This window comes from Triturus cristatus, chromosome 10 (genome assembly GCF_964204655.1).
Source record: "Triturus cristatus chromosome 10, aTriCri1.1, whole genome shotgun sequence".
In the NCBI taxonomy this organism is placed as follows: Eukaryota; Metazoa; Chordata; class Amphibia; order Caudata; family Salamandridae; genus Triturus; species Triturus cristatus.
The window spans coordinates 92,174,701-92,194,872 of record NC_140593.1 but is presented as its reverse complement, the minus strand read 5'-3'; the positions used below and the strand labels follow the sequence as shown (position 1 = coordinate 92,194,872).

Sequence of the window (20,172 nt, the reverse complement as noted above, 5' to 3'; positions counted from 1 at the left end):
CTAGAGAAGTGCCGGTACTCTCGCTCTTAAAATAAAATAGTGCAGGTACTGCGTACCGAACCATACCGGCCCATTTAAAGCACTGCTCATGACATATACTCAACAGATGAAAATATTGTTAAACGCCGTACCTGGGACACGGAGTGATTTACTTCTAATAGGACAGGGCAGCAGGAGTAGCAAGCATCGCCTGCACAGATCTGCTTGTAAATAGCAAATCACAAAATCAAATCCTGGCATTGCCCTTCATTCTACCGAGGTCGAAAACACAAGTGTCACTGACTTGGCGTATACCAACGCCCGGGGCCGCAAGCACTATGTAACAAGGCGCTATTACTGCAGAACAGTAGTGCGGAAGTGCACGAGTCACGTATATACCATGCCAGTCAAGGCTAGGGTGCATAGGGCAGGTTCTCTACTTTTCTGCTTAATGTAGGTGGCAGGAAGGGGCACCATTTAAGTCAGGGCGAGAACAGCATTCCTCGTTGTACTGCAATTTCTTTCGACTCAGATACTAAACATGTGTTTGTACAACGCAGACACCTGCTTATGTGCCCACTGAACAAGTCTATTTCATTTAATTAGTGTCACAAAAATGCGTCAGTGAATTTCAAATACAAAGCTTAAACGTGGCTAATTAAACACGTCAAAAACGTCATATTTTTAATCAGTACTAAGAACGTGTGAAAATCAGTCCTGATGTGACACAGAAGTTTGTTCAGTGGTACAAAGAGCTGATCAGCATGAAAATAATCAGTGCTAGTTTTACACATTTTTTCCAAAGGCATTGTCGAGAAAACCCCCATGTGTCAACCTACAGTGGGCGGGGCATGTCCATGCTACAAGAGAACAACGCTGGGACTGCCCATCCCTGGTTAGGCCCTAGTCTGGAATGCTCTAGAAAGACTGAACAAAAGGACTACCATGGACGCGGTCAATTCTGGATAAAACCAGCAAGTGCTAGGTTGACGCTGAAACTTTTCAGCCATGGAGGTTTTAGGTTTGTCTAGTTGTGTGGACCCCACTTTCTGACCATCCTGGGACCAGGCACTTTTCAAATCAGAATAACGCTTGTCTAGCGCCGTGAAGTCCCTTGGGATGAATGTTGTGCATAACAAATACTAAGGACCTCCCAGTCAGTTCTACACCGACAAACGACTAGCAGAACCCTATCTGTAGGCAGCGGAGTCACCGGGGCCTTTTTTTTGGGCCCGCTACGTATATTAGTTCTTATGGACCCAAACATATTAGATTGTATTTGTTAAAAAAATTAGATTGTATTCGTAAAAAAAAAAATGAGTACTCTAAAAATAGGGAACGGGTCTGCTTCCATTAAACTCTAGACATATGGCTGCAGCAGACAACCGGTCCTTCAAGACCAATTTATTTGAGTTCAATAATATGAACGTTCACACGCTGCACTCAAAAAGCAAGTTATGCCTTAACAGCAGGGCCAAGACTGATGGTATATGACCAGTCTCAGTGTGGAGCGGCAGAGAGGGCGAAAAATGATGGAACGGAACGAGGCCCCCAGCGACTGCAAGTAGCGGAGATTAATTCAACCATTCCATCCATCACTTTGTTCTTGTTGCAATAAAGCGCATGCGCGGGGACGGCCCTGCCTTGTGTCCCCTGCTCACCGTGCCACAGGACTCAAGCTATACCTCACTGACGAGACCCAAGTAGTTGGAAACTGGTGTGGAGTTGTTGATTCACCGTATGGAGGGCACCTGATCGGGCAGTTCAGACTGGACTGCTCTTATTGGAGCAGGGCCACAGCTGATTTGCATATGTCAGTTCTCCGTCTATTGTGGCACACAGGGGGGAAAACGATGTACTGGGATGCAGCCTGAGCAATCGCCAGAGGCTAAAGTTAAGTTAAGCATTCCATCCATCACTTTGTTCTTAGAGTACTCTCAAATGAGCACTGTAATCAACACAGTGACAATGTTCCCTTATGGTTCCCCCACTGAGGGTGTGGTACCTGGCCTTTTGAATAAAAAAGACTTATTTTTAACCTCCTACCGCATCAACTACTCTCAAAATGTATGAGTGCAAATACTCTAAGATTTAGAAAGGTCCCGCTCTTCTAAAATCATGAAACTTTTCACATGTAGGTCTCGCTTGACAGCACAGCTGTCTGCAAGATCTAGTGTTACCAATTAAATAAAACAAGCATAGAGTGGGCTTTGGTTCTACCCAGAGAAGCATTGCTCGCTCACCACATGCTACAGCTGTTTGGTGTATCATTCCACATTCAAAGAAGGGCCTCCAGTCGGACACTTGAGGAACTATTTTACATCTGGAAAGCAGTGTCGGATTGGTAAGGTAAGCATTTGGGCAATGAGCGATGGGCCGGTATCTGAGGTACAGCTGTGGGACACTACCCGGGCCAGGGTTGTGGCCGCTGTGGGCAGTGTTTGTGTTGTTCAGATGCCACCAGCAGCCTCATTGGGCCTGAGCGGCCTTGCCAGAGGCAGATGGGCCTCTAGACCTCCTTTTTGCCAACGGGCGGAGGAGTCATTCCCAGTCAATCGCTGGGCAGGCCCGTTAATGTATGCAGAGTGAGCAGAGACAGGGGGCCTCAGCAGAAGTGGCCTCACTTATATTCAGGTGTGGTTCACCATTGTGAACTAATCCGTGCACAAAGAGTCCTGGCAATATTTGCTCTTTTTTTATCTCATCTTAGTGAAGTTAAGAAAACATGCCTCTGTTAGAGAATTTCCCTCCTTCTTTTCATAATACTCAAAACAGTAAAGCAGTGTTTTGTGAACAGGCACGATCTGTAATTGTGGTCCACTGTTTTTTTTAGGGTGCCAGGGCCTATTTTTGATCCCACTCCCACCCTGCTGAAAAGTACACATGCCAGAATGTCTGTCACATTCAATTATGTATCTACTACATGCATTTTATACAGAAGTCAATCCATTTTCGCCACTTTTTCCCTGCACTGAAAGCCAATAGGGTTGAAAAGCTGCATTTGTACATGTAAGGATGCACACAGCATTTGTAAAGGTCTAGTTGTACTGGAATATTAAAGTCAGACTTGTTGGCTTTGCCAATGCTCTTTTGTTGTATACTGTGCAGTAGGTCACAACTTTTACATATTTTCGACAATTCATACGACATAAGTAAGGATACTTCCTGAGATATTCTAGTGCGAGAAAACAGTATGGTGTAATCCACCGAATCTGACGAATCATTCTGATTGGACAACACTTCATAGAAGAGGACAAACAGGGTCTACAAAACCCAGGAGTGTCACCACCCACGCAACAAAGGTGTAAGCTGCGACTGAATGCATTTAGCTTGCTGCTTCTTAACACGCACAATTTGCGTGTGAATAAAGAGCCTATAGGATACTGTAGAAAGCAAGCCGTGATGAGGTGTGTTTTACCGCCCAAGTCCTCCATCATCATCATTCTTGTGAGACCCAACCAAAGCTAGATGTCCTCCGTGGTTAACCCACCAACCCCGACAAAACTCTCAAAGAGGACTTGGTGGAGAACACAGATGTGACAAATAACCTCTCTTAAACCAAAAAGATTGTATTCTTCAAGGACTATTGGGAGCGAAGGACTCAACTATAACAAACAGCGGTCAAAACACAAAAACCTTAAATGTCAAACTGTCCCTTTTCTACAAACTGTAAGTCATGGGGATGTTTAATAGCCATTTTATCATTACCGTCCATACCAGTGATTCTTAACCTTTTGACTTCTGTGGACTCCCACTGCATCATTATTGGAATTCAGGCATCCCCACTGAGTCACTGGAACCCAGGGACCCTGGCCTCAGCAATTTTGATGATTTGAACCACAAAACAAGACACAAAAATACGGAAACACGCATTTAAATGCGAAAATGATGACATATTTTATTTAACTCACAAACAAATAAAGAAAATAAAAATGTTAATTTGAATGTGAAAGTTGGAGCTTTTCTAAGCTTAATTGAGGCCACTCATAGTCAATACCATATTTTGTGCACTGCTCCCACAAATCAATCTGACACCAACCTAATTTTTAGCTGCAATTTCAAATTCCTTCAGAATTTACATAGTCTAAAAATTTCCACATTTACAGTTTGCTTTATGTATATACACCTTGTTAATCTAATAATATACTTTTTATTGTTTAAGCAGTGGAGGACTCCGTGGGTCGGAATCGCAGACCCCCGACCACGGTATAGAACCACTGGTCCATACCACTCCTCATACATTCCGTTGGTTGTCCACACAGCCCCGATGGGGTAAAGTCCTATCCGTCTCAAGGCGAGTGACTTTACCAAGCACCTGCAGAAAGTACCTGTCTAGTTCTGAATATCACTGAAAGCATCTTTTCTTCACATTACACACCCTGCACCTCAATGCACCCAAAGGAGAAAACAACCCTGCAGGAGATGCTAATGTCACATACTTTGGAGGCAGTAGACGGAGTACCGTGACGCCCCATGCGAGGTCAGAGCGACTGTAGCGTAGTGGATAGAAAGTCCACGTCGAGTGTGCATTGACACTATGAAGCGCGCTGCTCGTTACCATGAGAATCACAGTGTGACAGAATCGACCGGTTGATTTCTTCTCGACAATGGACAGTCTCGATCACGGACGCTCCTTGATCAGCTTTAGTTACTCAAAGCAGAGAAGTGGTGAATGGAAGTGGTTCCTTGAGAACAGGATTACTCACACACACAAATGAGCTGTAAATGTATTTAAACGCAAGGTTAATTTCAAGTCACAGGTTGTGTGACCTGAAGCAATTACAGATACAGTTCTTTTCAGGACGTCATTCAGTTCTCAGTAGAGGTGAACTTGATCATTTTTTCTGTGGTCCCATGTCCTTTATATCTCAAAGACTTCCAAACCTGTGGCACCACCATTGCACACTTTTATTGACTACCCCTTTGTAGAAGTAGTGGCCTCGCCTCTCAAGAAGGCATTGTTAGACTGCCACTACAGAAACAAGCAATAAACAAGTGCAATCTGTCAAAGAATCAAAACACATCATGGAGCGAGAAGTCCCAATCCAGCTATTGATCCAAGTTGAGGTTCCAATCTTCCTCAATACCACCCAGTCCGGCTATCGTATGGACCGGAGGCTCGGAGAAGGAGCAAGAAAGAGTGTAGGGACCAAGACGTTTAGGCAACAGATTCAAGACAGATTTCAGGTCACATTGGATCCTTCTACACTCCTAATCACCGAAGATGATAGGATGCCCCTCTTGCACAGTCAGGGTCACATTGGATCCTTCTACACTCCTAATCACCAAAGATGATAGGATGCCCCTCTTGCACAGTCAGGGTCACATTGGATCCTTCTACACTCCTATTCACCGAAGATGATAGGATGCCCCTCTTGCACAGTCAGGGTCACATTGGATCCTTCTACACTCCTATTCACCAAAGATGATAGGATGCTGCTCTTGCACAGTCAGGGTCACATTGGATCCTTCTACACTCCTATTCACCGAAGATGATAGGATGCCCCTCTTGCACAGTCAGGGTCACATTGGATCCTTCTACACTCCTATTCACCAAAGATGATAGGATGCTGCTCTTGCACAGTCAGGGTCACATTGGATCCTTCTACACTCCTATTCACCGAAGATGATAGGATGCTGCTCTTGCACAGTCAGGGTCACATTGGATCCTTCTACACTCCTATTCACCAAAGATGATAGGATGCTGCTCTTGCACAGTCAGGGTCACATTGGATCCTTCTACACTCCTAATCACCGAAGATGATAGGATGCCCCTCTTGCACAGTCAGGGTCACATTGGATCCTTCTACACTCCTATTCACCGAAGATGATAGGATGCTGCTCTTGCACAGTCAGGGTCACATTGGATCCTTCTACACTCCTATTCACCGAAGATGATAGGATGCCCCTCTTGCACAGTCAGGGTCACATTGGATCCTTCTACACTCCTATTCACCGAAGATGATAGGATGCTGCTCTTGCACAGTCAGGGTCACATTGGATCCTTCTACACTCCTATTCACCGAAGATGATAGGATGCCCCTCTTGCACAGTCAGGGTCACATTGGATCCTTCTACACTCCTATTCACCGAAGATGATAGGATGCTGCTCTTGCACAGTCAGGGTCACATTGGATCCTTCTACACTCCTATTCACCGAAGATGATAGGATGCCCCTCTTGCACAGTCAGGGTCACATTGGATCCTTCTACACTCCTAATCACCGAAGATGATAGGATGCCCCTCTTGCACAGTCAGGGTCACATTGGATCCTTCTACACTCCTAATCGCCAAAGATGATAGGATGCCCCTCTTGCACAGTCAGGGTCACATTGGATCCTTCTACACTCCTAATCACCAAAGATGATAGGATGCCCCTCTTGCACAGTCAGGGTCACATTGGATCCTTCTACACTCCTATTCACCGAAGATGATAGGATGCCCCTCTTGCACAGTCAGGGTCACATTGGATCCTTCTACACTCCTATTCACCGAAGATGATAGGATGCCCCTCTTGCACAGTCAGGGTCACATTGGATCCTTCTACACTCCTAATCACCGAAGATGATAGGATGCTGCTCTTGCACAGTCAGGGTCACATTGGATCCTTCTACACTCCTAATCACCGAAGATGATAGGATGCCCCTCTTGCACAGTCAGGGTCACATTGGATCCTTCTACACTCCTATTCACCGAAGATGATAGGATGCTGCTCTTGCACAGTCAGGGTCACATTGGATCCTTCTACACTCCTAATCACCGAAGATGATAGGATGCCCCTCTTGCACAGTCAGGGTCACATTGGATCCTTCTACACTCCTATTCACCGAAGATGATAGGATGCTGCTCTTGCACAGTCAGGGTCACATTGGATCCTTCTACACTCCTATTCACCGAAGATGATAGGATGCCCCTCTTGCACAGTCAGGGTCACATTGGATCCTTCTACACTCCTAATCACCGAAGATGATAGGATGTCCCTCTTGCACAGTCAGGGTCACATTGGATCCTTCTACACTCCTATTCACCGAAGATGATAGGATGCTCCTCTTGCACAGTCAGGAGAGAACAAGGTTTGCAGGAATGGTCCTCAGCTTGCATAGGGATCGTGCTGGCGGGTCAGTGGGGAAGGAGTCTGCTTTTGTATTGTCAATGCGCTTGCTGTAGTGCCTCTCTGTGGCATCACCACCACGTCTTGTAGTATTGCACCGGTGCAGGTGCGGTTATAGAACACAGGTGGGCGACGATGGTTTCTGCAGATGTCAGTACACACTCTTACTCTAGCTAGACAGCCGTGCATCTCAAAGCAGAGAGATCTGTAATGTTTGAACAGAACTGAAGAAATACATTTTCTAGAGCTAGACGAGTCAAGCTGGAATGTCTCTACTGTCATCATTTTGCGCTCATCCACATTACAAATATTGAGGGGTCCATGAAGGCCCCGAAATTGCTGCAATATAGGGACAGAAGCTCCATAACTGGCAAACATTTCAGGAACATGTCCTGAACAGACTTGTAAAGTTCACCGGCAGAGAAGGCATAGTCCAGCCTGGGATGGTGAGAGAGGATATCGAGTCGACCAAAAGGATTTAAGGATTTCAAAGCTTGAGATGAGAGTTAAGCACACAAGAGAAGCATGCAGCGTATGTGTGCTAAACAGATGAGCAACTAAGTCTACTAATAATGAGCTACAACATTTTTTTCTGTCTCCTGTCCACCCTAAAGTGCTGATCATGAGGGTCGAGGCTAAGGCAGCCTTCAGCGCTCAGCGCTTTTTACAAACCACCATGTGTCTTCTTGAAAGTGCCATGAGAGTGAGTTACGTCAACACTGTTGGTCGTCATTCAAAGGGCTTTGGGAACCCTCAAAGATCTCCCAAAGAACTCCCAAGGGTTCTCAATGGTGGACTCCTGTTTTTCGGTCAGACCTCAACTTCCACAAACAAGGAAAACAAAATTGGGTCAACAAAGCCTGCAAATGGAAAAGTGAACAACACGCAACACTGAGCATGAAACACACATTATTGAAGGAAGAGGCCGCCAGTAGAAGAGCTCTCCCCGAGGATAGTCTAGCGAGCCACATCCTGCGGCCATGTTTGAGAAACAGGCTTCATTGGAAAGGCTGAAATGGACAAGGAGCCAATTGGCCTGCTGACTGGGGGAGGGGGGGGGGGCGAGGGAGTAGAGAAGGGGAAACCGTCGGGTAAAACAGAGAAGAACGAGAAGTGAAAGTGAAAGCGTCTGATGGGATACAGGTCTGCAGGCGCATCCTTCCATATTTATATAACAAATATATATAGTAGATATTGTCTAGACATATATATACATTGCACCATTATGAAGCCTATGAAGCGTGGGAGGACACAGAGACCTCTGGGAGAGCGAGAGAAGCGGGTAGCGGCGGAGGTGAGAACTTGCAGGGGTAGGAAGGTGCAGGTGAGAGGACCGAGAGCCAAGAAGGTGAAAAGAAGAGGGGAACTGAAGTAGGCAGGAAGCGGGCGTTGTGAAGAGGGGAGAGAGATTGATGGCAGAGAAGTCAAAATGCCAAGAGCTGGAGACTGACAAAAGCAAAGATCGAGCGTGAATGATGGAGGTCGGTATAGCGCATTGCTATGATTTGAGAGGCCTCGTAGCGCTCCACTACACGTCGCCATCGGTCCACTTCAGAGAACCACGAAGCACCACAATGAACCAACTACTACTGAGTACCTTCAGAAAGGAAAAAAACACTAATATAGATTTACACAGAGCGTGCGTTGGTGCATCACGGGCGTGCACAAGGCAGTGTGCTACGAGTGTGACACACTGCAAAAATGAGCCGACTCGGTGACATTTTTGGCGACAGCCAAGCAGCAGGCGCCTTGAGGCAGGCGTGCTTTAACTATGGAAACGCAGGAGTCACCAAGGCCACAATCGCAGATCAGCATTAAAATAATAAAAAAGTGTTACAGCACAGATGGAAACAGCATCCGCCCTCTCACATCCCGGCGCGCGGCGGCCTCTCTCGTTTCAAAACACGGTTATCCGAGCGAATGCGAGAGCATCTCGTTGGGTATCAAGTGATGCGAGGGAGCCACTTCCATCATAATCCTGCGAGTGGCACAAACGCCCCCACCTCCCCCTCCCCAGACAAAGTATCATCTCACATTTACACTGCATGTACGACCCGATCACAGTCGAGCTTATCCCATGACACGTGCTCGCATCCCTCTCCGCATTTTCACTGAATAACCAGATTTCATCTCAGCCTCCCAGCGCAATATCGCAAGTATCCGCCGTGGGTTTATTTACCCTGCTTCGCCGGTGACTGTTTGAAGAGCCTGGGTGGACGCTCAGTAATCCACACTCTATCGCGGATATAATAAAAAGGACTCCGGATCAAAAAAGCACATTATTCGCAGGCAGGAAAGAAAAAAAAAACGAAATGCGTTTTATTTTCCTTGTCGGTGATAAACGTGTAGCTTGTTTTCAGCGCAGATGTCAAATTGTTAGACAAGACAAGCACAGCAACAAAGGGCCCCCACATGAATCCAGCATCCCTCCCGCCCCCACCGCCCAGGCGCGAGGTAATGAGAACAGCTGAAGGAGATTGTGCCCCCCATTTCCGCCTAATGCTCAGTCAGGCCTCAATTCATCACCGCCAGCCCCTCAAGGCGGCATTAAATGTTGAGTAAGAAGTTACTCACCGCTGAATTAATGGCACATGTAGTCGTGAAATGACTACAGCGTAAATCAAATGCCCTTTTTTATCCCAATGTTGATCTCACTCGTCCAAACAAGTCACGGCGTGCCCGCTGACTGCACGTGTAATCCTTTTGTACTATTTATCCTGACATATAACATTGATTTTGCACATTCTTCTTCTGATCCCGACTCAACTGGTTGCGCTACCCCGACGGCGGAAGTATCACATTTTAGACCGGAAGGCGCGTGTGGGCGATGGAGACCGTCTCTGGGGTTCCAATGGAACCTTCTCAGGGAACTTTACCTCCTGGCTCTGGTGAATCACGCAGGAAGATTGTCTTACCTCGTTCTTGGCCAGCCTCGAAAAGGAATGGAAAGAAACAGACGTGTCTCCATGGCCCTGATGTAAGGGCCACAAGATGGAGGAAAACAATTAGTGAAGGACCTTCGGAGATAGAACACTGCATCCCTCACCATCGAGTTCACTGACCTCAACACGAGGTACAGAGATTGTCCATGCCAATGAAGGCACTTACAGTGCAATGTTCTCCAGGCTAGCAATAAACTACATTTAATGACCTGGGGCTGGGCATTTTATGAATCCACGCAGGCGTCCCTCTAGTCCAGGGATGGAAGTCATTAAGGAGAACTTATCCAGTATCAGGTGCACGGGTTCCAACAAACTGCAGGCGGTTGGAGACGCAGCAAACCACACAAAGCAGGTTTGTGCTGCAGCATAGGCACAATTGTGAGGTAGGGCACACGTTTAGTGAATATGGCACGTTAGTCCGCATTCGTTTAAAATGCATGCCATTACAACGCGGTCGTTACAACGACCGCATTGTTACATCGCATACCTTTACAATGCAAGTAGGAACAACGACTTGCTGTAGGGGGCGCTGGACGTTAGAATAGTATAATTTACTATTCCAACTCCAGTCTGTGCAACAGTAGGGAAGGTCTTGGCTTTTAAATCTAACACCTTCTGCCCCCTAACGCAATTTGTTGTTCTGACTTGCGTTGTAATGGTATGCAGTGTAACAAAAGTCATTGTAACGACCGCGTTGTAATGGCATGTGTTGTCTCGCATGCGTGGTGAACGCTGTTTACCACGTTTAATCTTCTGCAAACGATTGTGAGAAACAGCACAACTTGAGAAGAACGAGGGAACGACCAGCCTGGATTCATCAGCAATTTCTCAGTGAACAAGAATGTCAGTCTCCAGTGACTGCCACCCCAAGTAATTTCAAGGCAATATCCTAATTATCAGTTGAGTGGATGAAGCATATTCACGTACGGCATAGGATCATGTCTAGGGTACCCAGTACAAACCAAGGAACCAAGCGAACCATCTTCAGAAACCGAGGATGAAGAGGTGCACAGCTCAAGAATTCACTAGTGCTTGCAGTATTCTTCCATAGTGCAAAAGTTTAGTCCACCATTTAACCCGAAACTTCCAGACCCCTAGTGATAAATACCTTTTAAATAAAAATACATTGTGAAACTTTGACTCTGATCAATATACCCAGTCAGAACATTTAACTGAAATGCTAAATTAAAAGACTTAACTAGGCCAGACAGCTGCAAATGGCTTTATCGCAGGAAAAGGGAGCATCGATTTGCGCACGACAAAGACTACCTCTACACCACTGGTGTAAAATTCATATAATTGATTCATCACACTTCAGGGTCTGTTAGTGATCAGGCGCGCATCCAAAGTAACAAACACAAGCATTTAAAAATATGTCAGATATAAGAGGGTGGTTTGGTTGTGATTTTTTTTTTACAAAAGACACTCTGCCATACAAGGAAAGTAAAGTTGACCCACTTCACAACTTTTAGTACTAGCCTGTGAGTGAATGCCCAGGGTACACTTAGCATAGGTCTCTCAACCAGTGGTGCAACTATCATTAGTACAGCGGGTGCAGTTACACCAGTGTTCAGTCGCGTGATGGATCCGGTGCACCCGAGTTAGGTTTGAGGGGTTAGGAGGGCTCATTTTTCAGGTTCAGACTGGAGTCTATGGCGCCCTTCCTACACCACTAATGATCACTGAAAGGAGCCACTGCATGGACACAATAGGCCAGAAATATAAAATGGATGCTCTTTGGTTGGCGTTATTGGCCATGTATAGAGTGTTGCATGAATTAAATGCTATGTATAGAGGGTTTTATCGAAGGAATGGCTATGTGATCTTGTATTAACGCCAGAATTACTATGTATAGAGTGTTGTATGGATGGAATGGCTAAGTCTTTAGTGTTGCATGAAAGGAAGGCCATGTAGTGAGTGTTGCATGGAAAGAATGGCCATGTCTTGAGTATTGCATGGAAGTAAAGGCCATGTTGAGTGTCACATGAAAGGAATGGTCATGTCTTCAGTGTCACATGGAAAGAATGGACATGTTGTGAATGTTACATGGAAGGAATGGCCACATCTTGAGTGTAGCATGGAAGGAATGGCCATGTTTTGAGTGTTGCATGGATGGAGTGGCCATGTCTCAAGTGCTGCATAGAAAGAATGGCCATGTCTTGAGCATTGCATGGAAGGAATGGCCATGTCAAGTGTCACATGAAAGGAATGGCCACGTCTTCAGTGTCTCATGGAAGGGATGGCCACGTCATGAGTGTTGCATGGAAAGAATGGCCATGTCATGAGTGTTGGATGGAAAGAAGGGGCAGGTTGTGGGTGTTGCGTGGAAGGAATGGCCATATCGTGAGTGTTGCTTGGACGGAATGGCCATGTCCTGAGTGTTGCATGGAAAGAATGGGCATGTCTCAAGTGTTGCATGGAAAGAATGGGCATGTCTCAAGTGTTGCATGGAAAGAATGGGCATGTCTTGAGTGTCACATGGAAGGAGTGGCCAAGTCTTGAGTGTCGCATGGAAGGAGTGGCCATGTCTCAAGTGCCACATGGAAAGAATGGTTATGTTTTGAGTGTCACACAGAAGGAATGACTATAAATTGACAGTCACATATTTGGACTCTTTCTATATTGGATGTTGTATGGCTGGAATGAAACATTATTACTTACTGCTGAAATGGGACTTTAGAGTATTGCTAGAAGGGGCAGTAGGAAGTCAGAATCTTGTGTGAAATATAATGATCGCTTATTGGTTGCCAGGCGAACGGAATAGAAGAGTGGTGACTGTCAATAGCAAACTGTGTAGTGAACACTGGAGGTGTCAAACTTAGCACCAGAGTTATAGTGGGGAAACCCCCTGCTGGGGCTGTGGTAGGGGAGATAATGCCAGAGGGAATCAGAGGAGGGAATGACAGAACGCAGGGAGAGGGGACAAGATGTATATTGGAGGACAGGGAAAGAATGAGATGATCGGATTGAAGGAAGAGGGAGTTAAAGGAGTAGAAATAGGATAAGATATGATGGCCACAGGGTCATGGGAAGGAGTGGACTATCAGAGAAAGACATGGGAGATGAAAGACGAATCAAACTTGAGTTCCTGAGACGACATTAATGGGGCAGAGACAGGGAGTAGGGGCAGATGGCATGAAGGGGAGCCTGAACGGATCTGGCGTCCCTGCAAACGCCCCACCAGGGGGTCACAAACACTCCAAATGTACATTGTGGAGGCTGCCAGCACAGCACCCCTAGAGCAGCACTCCGGCGGGGCTTCCAATGTGTCTAGCCCAGAGGCTCACCTGGCGGTGCTGTTCCCTCCTCTAGGTGCTGCAGCTCAGACTTCCTTCACTGGCTTTGCATGGGCTTGGGACCCTGCTGTGGGCAGAAGCTTCTGCAGCGCCCCCTGCTGAGGTTCCTTCCTTGCCTTCCTCCTTCCTCCTGCGGGTCGGGGTGCGAAGAAGAGCGCCTGCTTGCTACTAGTGCCTCTGCGCGCGCACCGCCCCCGCCGCGAGACACTGAGCGAGAGAGCAGCGGCGCGCGCACCCGGAGGCAGCCCCCGGCGCGTGGACAGCAGCAGTAGCGGTAGCCACAGCGGCGCGCGCACAGAAAGGAACCTGACGCCAGGATGAGCGGAGCGCGCGCTCACACGCGGTGCCCAGCGCCGAGGTAGGACATACGAGCGCGAGCCCAAGCCAACAGTAAAATTTCAGACACAAAAGAAGGACAATCTCAGGTATTGTGCTTCGTACAAGTACTGCGATCAAGACGCCCATCTTTGAAAATCCCAGCGCTTCATGCATACTGTAGAAGATAAAGGCGTAACGCACAGATTACAATCTATTTTTACAAATTGATATAGTTATCGATTGAGTACTCAACAATTAGTAACGAAAAAAGTTGACCTGATTAGAAAATTTGAAAGCATGCGTTTATGTTTGCTTTCTTTTTTTCCCTTACAAATAATTATGAATTTTACTCTAAATGTGATATAACGGTTAGCGGGATTCTTTTGCGGTTTTACTTTCGAAACCTATTTCGTTCCTCTGAAAGTTCCACTGCCTTTATTTCACTGCCGCCGCTTGGGGCCTCGCTTTGGTGCGCAGAATGACAGGTTTAGCAATAGGGAGGGGCGTGGGCTAAAATAATGAGATGGGTACGTTTGTTGGGGTAGCACGTGCGCAGTGAGGAGTGTAAGAAACGTGATTGGGCCTGAGATCTTTTATTTGTTTTTGCAGTTTTATATAGCTCGAACTTGGTGCAAGTGCATTTAGAGTGTTGTACATGAGAACCAGATGTTTTACTCGACAAGCAGTTCTTGTATTTCTATTTTTTTGTCACTGGGAAGTTGAATGATTTGCCCAGAATCACAATCTGCTAATCCGAGGTGGTCCAAGGCGGGCAGCTCTAGCCCTTAGACGGCATCTCCTTCCCCATAAATGCAATATTATCGATTTAATTACTCTAATGCAACAAGTCAAGTGATTCTATGGCTTGAGGTTAGAGTTGCCCCTGACTGGTGTTCTACTGGGACAACCAGTATTTTAATGACCCACCGGTACAAAAATAAGTAGATTCACCTAAAGCCAGCATTTGTAGCTGTTGTACATCTTAGTGTCATTTTCACAATTGCCATATATTGATTCATCTTCACATACAGTATTTCTTCCTTTGAGTTTAGCTTTTCTTCCCTTTCTGTTATTTCCTCCCCTACGTCACTATGATTCCCTTTGGAACCCTTGTTGGGTATTTATGTGACGTCATAGAATGTTCATGAGATTCCACTGTTTTCTTTCACCAGATCAGTTTATTTATTTTATCTCGCCTGTGGGCCCTTTTAGCTATATTTATTCTTAAATAAATATTTATTTATTTATCTCCAACTCGTCTTTTCTTCATTCCGTAGCAATTTGGCGACGATTTAAAGCGAAATCAAGAAGGCCCACAGCGGGGAGGAGCCTAGCGCTTGACCAAGATGGCCGCGTGAGCTTTGAGCTCCCGAGACCCTCGTGCCCGCCGTCGACTATCCTGTCTCTAATCCTGTTTGCATGCATGGCATCGTGCAGATGACTTGTCAGGGAGGCGATTGATGCCACCCGCGGTCGGATTGCCCACCGGGAACCGGAGTTATGCATGGCGGAAGATTGAGGCCTATCTCCGAGGGATGCCAGGGGCTAGAGTTGGCAGGATGCCCGACCTCTAATTGAACAACAGCGGCCAGGCGAGGTGTGAACTACCGGACGGAGGTCCTCATCCTTTCACTTTCTCGCCCTTTGTTGGCCCTGCCCAGGGAGTGCTCCCGGCTGCTTTATTATCATTTGGACGCTCTGCACGCTACTCTGGCCGCCCATCGCAGGACTGCGCACTCCTGCCTCCTTTCGCTGGAGGAGGGTCGTCTTGTTTGAACCGACCTGCTTGAGCCAACCATGTCGGGCAAAGCAGAGGTGGATCGGCTGAAGCCTAAGGCCACCAGGCGGGGAGCCTATACTCAGGCCAATAATATGGACCGCTACGCCCAGCAGAAGGGGTCACCGGGTGGACCGAGCCAGTCGCCGGATGCACAGAAGACTGCCTCACCCTTGGCCCCGGAGCTCTCGCTTCAGGATGTCATGGGCGCGCTCGAAGGGCTGCAGACTTCGATTGGGAGACAGTTTGATGCCCTGGCGCACAAAGTGGATGCCATCTTGGTGGACGTTAATCTGATCCGCGCGGATTTGGGCAAAACGAACGAACGAGTTAAAACCCTGGACCTCAAGACCACGGGCCTCGCTGATGATGTCTCGGAACTACAGACCGAGGTCCGTAAGTTGCGGACCGAGAGTGATCTCGCCGCCCGTCGGCTGGAGGACTTTGAGAGCCGGGCCAGGCGCAACAACGTGCGCGTTATCGGGGTCCCGGAGTCCTCGGATGAGACTTCTGTAGACCTGCTAGTGGAGGACTTGGTGCTTAACCATCTGCAGCCTAAGGGTCTTGGAAAGTTTTTCGCAGTTGAGAGGGCCCATAGAGTGCCGGGTGGTAGGCCCAAGGTGGGAGCCCCACCGAGGCCGATTGTCGCCCGGCTCTTTCACTTTCGAGATCGGGACGCTATCCTGCAAGCATCGAGGGTGACGGGCCCGGTCCCCTTCCAGAACGCTTCGGTGAATTTCTATCCTGACTTCACCCAGCAGGTGCAGAGGCAGAGGCAGGGCTTCCTGGGGGTGAAGAGGCGGCTTTGGGAGAGGGAACTGAAATATGCCATGCTCTTCCCTGCCAGACTACGTGTGGTGTACGAAGACCGAACATTCTTTTTTGAGTCGCCTGTCATGGCCGATCAATGGCTGGACGCTCTGCCCCGACGACGGACGGGAGAGGACACTGCCGCAGACGGGGACAGTGGCCGGGATGAACAAGGTTGATGTCTTCGGAACCGGACTGACTCGATTTGACTCTAGTTACTGACTAGAACAGAATGCAGTAAATACGGAGGGTTGTGGGAGGACGAGGGGAGCTCTTTCCTCCCTTAGGGTACTTTTTGTAGATTTTGGGTTTGGTAGGGCGACAGGCACACTGCAAGTTGGGGGGGCTTTGTAAGCTGCAGCAGGGGTGCAGGGTGGGGGGGATAGTTGGGACTTTGGGTTTGTTGTTGGGGGGTTTGTTTCTGCAAGGCGTATTGATTATTTTCAGGACTGTTCCATGGTGGCTCTTCGGGGGTGGGGTGGGCCTCCTTACGTTTGGGGATGGGGGTAGGGGTTTAAGTGTTATTAGCTGGAATGTTAATGGTTTGGGGGATCGCATTAAGCGCGGGATTGTTTTGCAATTCCTGAAACGGTCATTGCCGGATGTCGCCCTACTGCAGGAGACGCACCTTATAGGTAACACGTGCTATGCTCTTAATAGGAAGGGTTATAAATTCATAGCACATTCGGGATTTTCCTCTGGGTCCAGGGGTGTGGGCATCCTAGTCAGAGCCTCGCTACCATTTGAGGTGGACTCCACCATTGTTGACGATAGGGGGAGGTTTGTGGCGGTGGCGGGGCGGTGGGAAGGAAGAACTTTGGTTTTAGTTTCGGTTTATGTCCCGCCGGCCCTGCAGGCCTCCACGTTTACGGATCTGGGTAGGGCCTTGCTGGATCTCCCGGGGGGTATGCTTGTGGTGGGGGGTGACTTCAATGCTGTCGGCTCTGGGCTGCTGGATAGATACCCGCCCAGAGACACAGGGGGGGCTCAGAAGTGGCTTCCAGACTTTCTTGACACTCTTGGCCTGATAGACTGCTGGAGGCTCCGGCACCCCACACAGAGCCAATACACCTTCCACTCCGGAGCGCATGGTAGCCTCTCTCGGATTGATTACCTGCTCACTCTGGCTGCGCATGCCTCAATGGTGTCCGAGGCCAGGCACATGGCGCGTGGTATATCGGACCATTCGCCAGTGTGGGTCAGACTGGATGTTGGCCGTGAGGGAGGGGGAAGAGTGGCTCCTATTAACCCTTGGTACTTCCGAGACCCCAAGATGCGCAGCGCACTGGTGAAGACGGTTGATAATTTTTTCAAGGATAATCAGGGATCCGTGGACTCGGCAGTGTCGCTGTGGGAAGCATTTAAGACCGTGCTGCGAGGGGAGGCCCTCTCCCTTGTAGTGGCGGCCAAGCGGCGGAGAGATGGCGAGGTTATGCAGGTTGAGGAGGAGATCGTGGCTTTGGAGGGAGCGCTAGAGGAGGAGGTTACAGAGGCCTCACTGCATGAGCTGAGCTTGAAGCAAGCCGAGTATAAGGACCTGGTGACGAATGCTGCTAAGACCCTCAGTAGGGAACAGCAGGGCCGCTTGTATGATGTTGGTGACAAGGCCGGGAAACTCCTAGCTTGGTTGGACAAAAAAGAACAGGTTAATAGAGTAGTGCCGGAGTTGACGGGAGAGGGGGGAGAGGTGATTGTGGAACCTGAGAGGATTGTACAGTGCTTCACGGACTATTTCCGTATGGTTTATGCCTCAGTGTCGGATAGGCCGCCCGAGGACTCGCGTGACCTCTTGCGTGATATCGCTTTGCCCTGTCTTTCCGATGTAGATAGGGACGATTTGGATGGAGACATAACGGTCGATGAGGTGGCGGGAGCTATCCGCGCGCTGAACTCGGGCAAGGCCTCGGGCCCGAATGGCTTGCCAATTGACCTGTATAAGCTGTTTCCGGATAGGGTTGCCCCTCACCTGCGCGCCATGTTCGTGGAGGCGCGGGGGGGTGGGACCCTCCCGTTGGATCAGCGACTGGCGACAATCGTTGTTATACACAAAGATGGTAAACCCCGAGATAAGTGTGCCTCGTATAGGCCTATCTCACTTCTTAACGCCGAGCCGAAGATTCTGGCTAAAGTCCTTGCGGCCCGATTGATCAGGGTACTTGGAGACCTGATCCACCCGGATCAATCCGGTTTTATTCCGCATCCTAACACCGCGTTAAACCTTCGGCGCCTTCATGGCGTAATCGCCAGGGCGGGCACGCTGCGTGAACCAGCCGTTGTGGCGTCTCTCGATGCCACGATGGCCTTTGATACGGTGGAATGGGCATATTTGTGGGCTGTGCTGGCCAAGTTCGGCTTTGGCCATGGCTTTGTTAGCTGGGTGAGGTTGCTGTATGAGGGACCCCTTGCGAGTGTGGTGCTAAAAGGCCGGGCGTCGACTCCGTTTCAGCTTGGGAGGGGCACTCGGCAAGGTTGCCCCCTGTCGCCATTGTTGTTCGCCCTCGCCCTTGAGCCCCTGGCGGCGTGGATACGCTGGAACCCGGATATACGGGGACTTAGATGGTCGCCCGAACACGAGGACCGCATCTCGCTATATGCTGATGACATCCTGTTGTATCTTGCCTCGCCCAAGAAATCACTGATAGTGGTCTGTGACGTTCTTACATCTTTCGGTAGGAATTCGGGTCTCGTCATCAACTGGAGTAAATCGTATTTATATGATCTGAGTGGCGAGGTTCCACCGATCCCGCGAACTTGTTCGATCCAGATCGCTCAGCAGGGCTTTGTGTATCTGGGGATCTTTATCTCCACGGACTCGGCTTTGCGGTATGAGAGGAACCTGCTCCCCCCCCTGGCGCGCCTGCGGCGGGATGTAGAGGGCTGGCGGAGGCTGCCGCTCTCCCTCGTTGTGCGCGCTGCCTTGTTCAAAATGATGTCTCTTCCCCGGTTCCTCTACGCATTGCAGAATACTCTAGATTGGGTACCGGCCAAATACTTTCGGGAGATCGAAAGCCTCCAACGAACGTTGTTGTGGGACGGGCGGCCGCGAATAGCAATCGCTAAATTGACGCTTCCATGGTATGATGGGGGTATTGCGCTTCCAGACATCCTACGCTACTATTGGGCCACCCAGCTGAGCGCGATTAATCATGGTCTCTATGGCCCTGCCCTCAGCCCTGGTTATGCCATGGATAGGTGGTTGCTGCGTGGTGGTAACTATCACAGGGCGTTGTACTCGCGGTCCCTGGACTCGTCCCTCACGGGGCCCACTGGGGTGGCGGTGCGTGTGTGGAAGATGGCAACTGACTCGCTGGGCTGGAAGGATAGGCTCACCCTCGCTACCCCGCTGTTTGAATCTGAAAGATTGGGTAGGCTTTGGCATACAAAAGGTTTTGATAAATGGGACCTGATCGGCATCTCCAGGGTCGGAGATGTGCTGATTAAGGGGAGGGTGAAGTCCTTTGAAGAGTTGCAGAAGGAGTATGAGCTGGGGACTTCCGAGTTTTTCCGCTATGTTCAGGTGCGTCATGCCCTCCGGTCAGTCCTCGTGGAGGGTGAGAAGGTGCCTGAGTCTTCTCCTTTGGAGGACCGGATCCTTGATGGCCATATGCCTGAGAGCACGATCTCGCTCATATACAAGAAATTGATAAACGTCCGGGCGGATGCGCTTCTGGGGCTGCGGGACCAGTGGACTAGGGATGGACTTGAGTTGGATGACGAGGATTGGCAGTCTGCTGTTTCCTCTCCCAAGGAGGCTGCGATCCCGTCGCGTCTGAGGCTGGTGCAGCTCAAAATACTGCATCGAGTGTATGTGACGGGGCCAAGGCTGGTTCATATGGGATTCTCTGAGGAAGGCCTATGTAGGAGGGGATGTGGTATGGTGGGTACTTTCCTGCATATCATCTGGGAATGTGGTGTCATCGCGGAATTCTGGAGGAGAGT

General features: G+C 48.9%; 1 protein-coding gene across 1 annotated transcript in view; it reads right to left on the bottom strand.

Annotated features, from left to right (window-relative positions):
- Positions 1-13,720, bottom strand: part of LOC146788937 (ubiquitin-conjugating enzyme E2 E2) — a 719,694-nt gene extending 705,974 nt beyond the window's left edge. The window contains exon 1 of the mRNA XM_085630503.1: positions 13,320-13,720. The gene's annotated coding sequence lies outside the window, so the exon portion shown is untranslated. The remainder of the gene's footprint in view (positions 1-13,319) is intronic.
- Between the last annotated feature and the right edge of the window lie 6,452 nt (positions 13,721-20,172).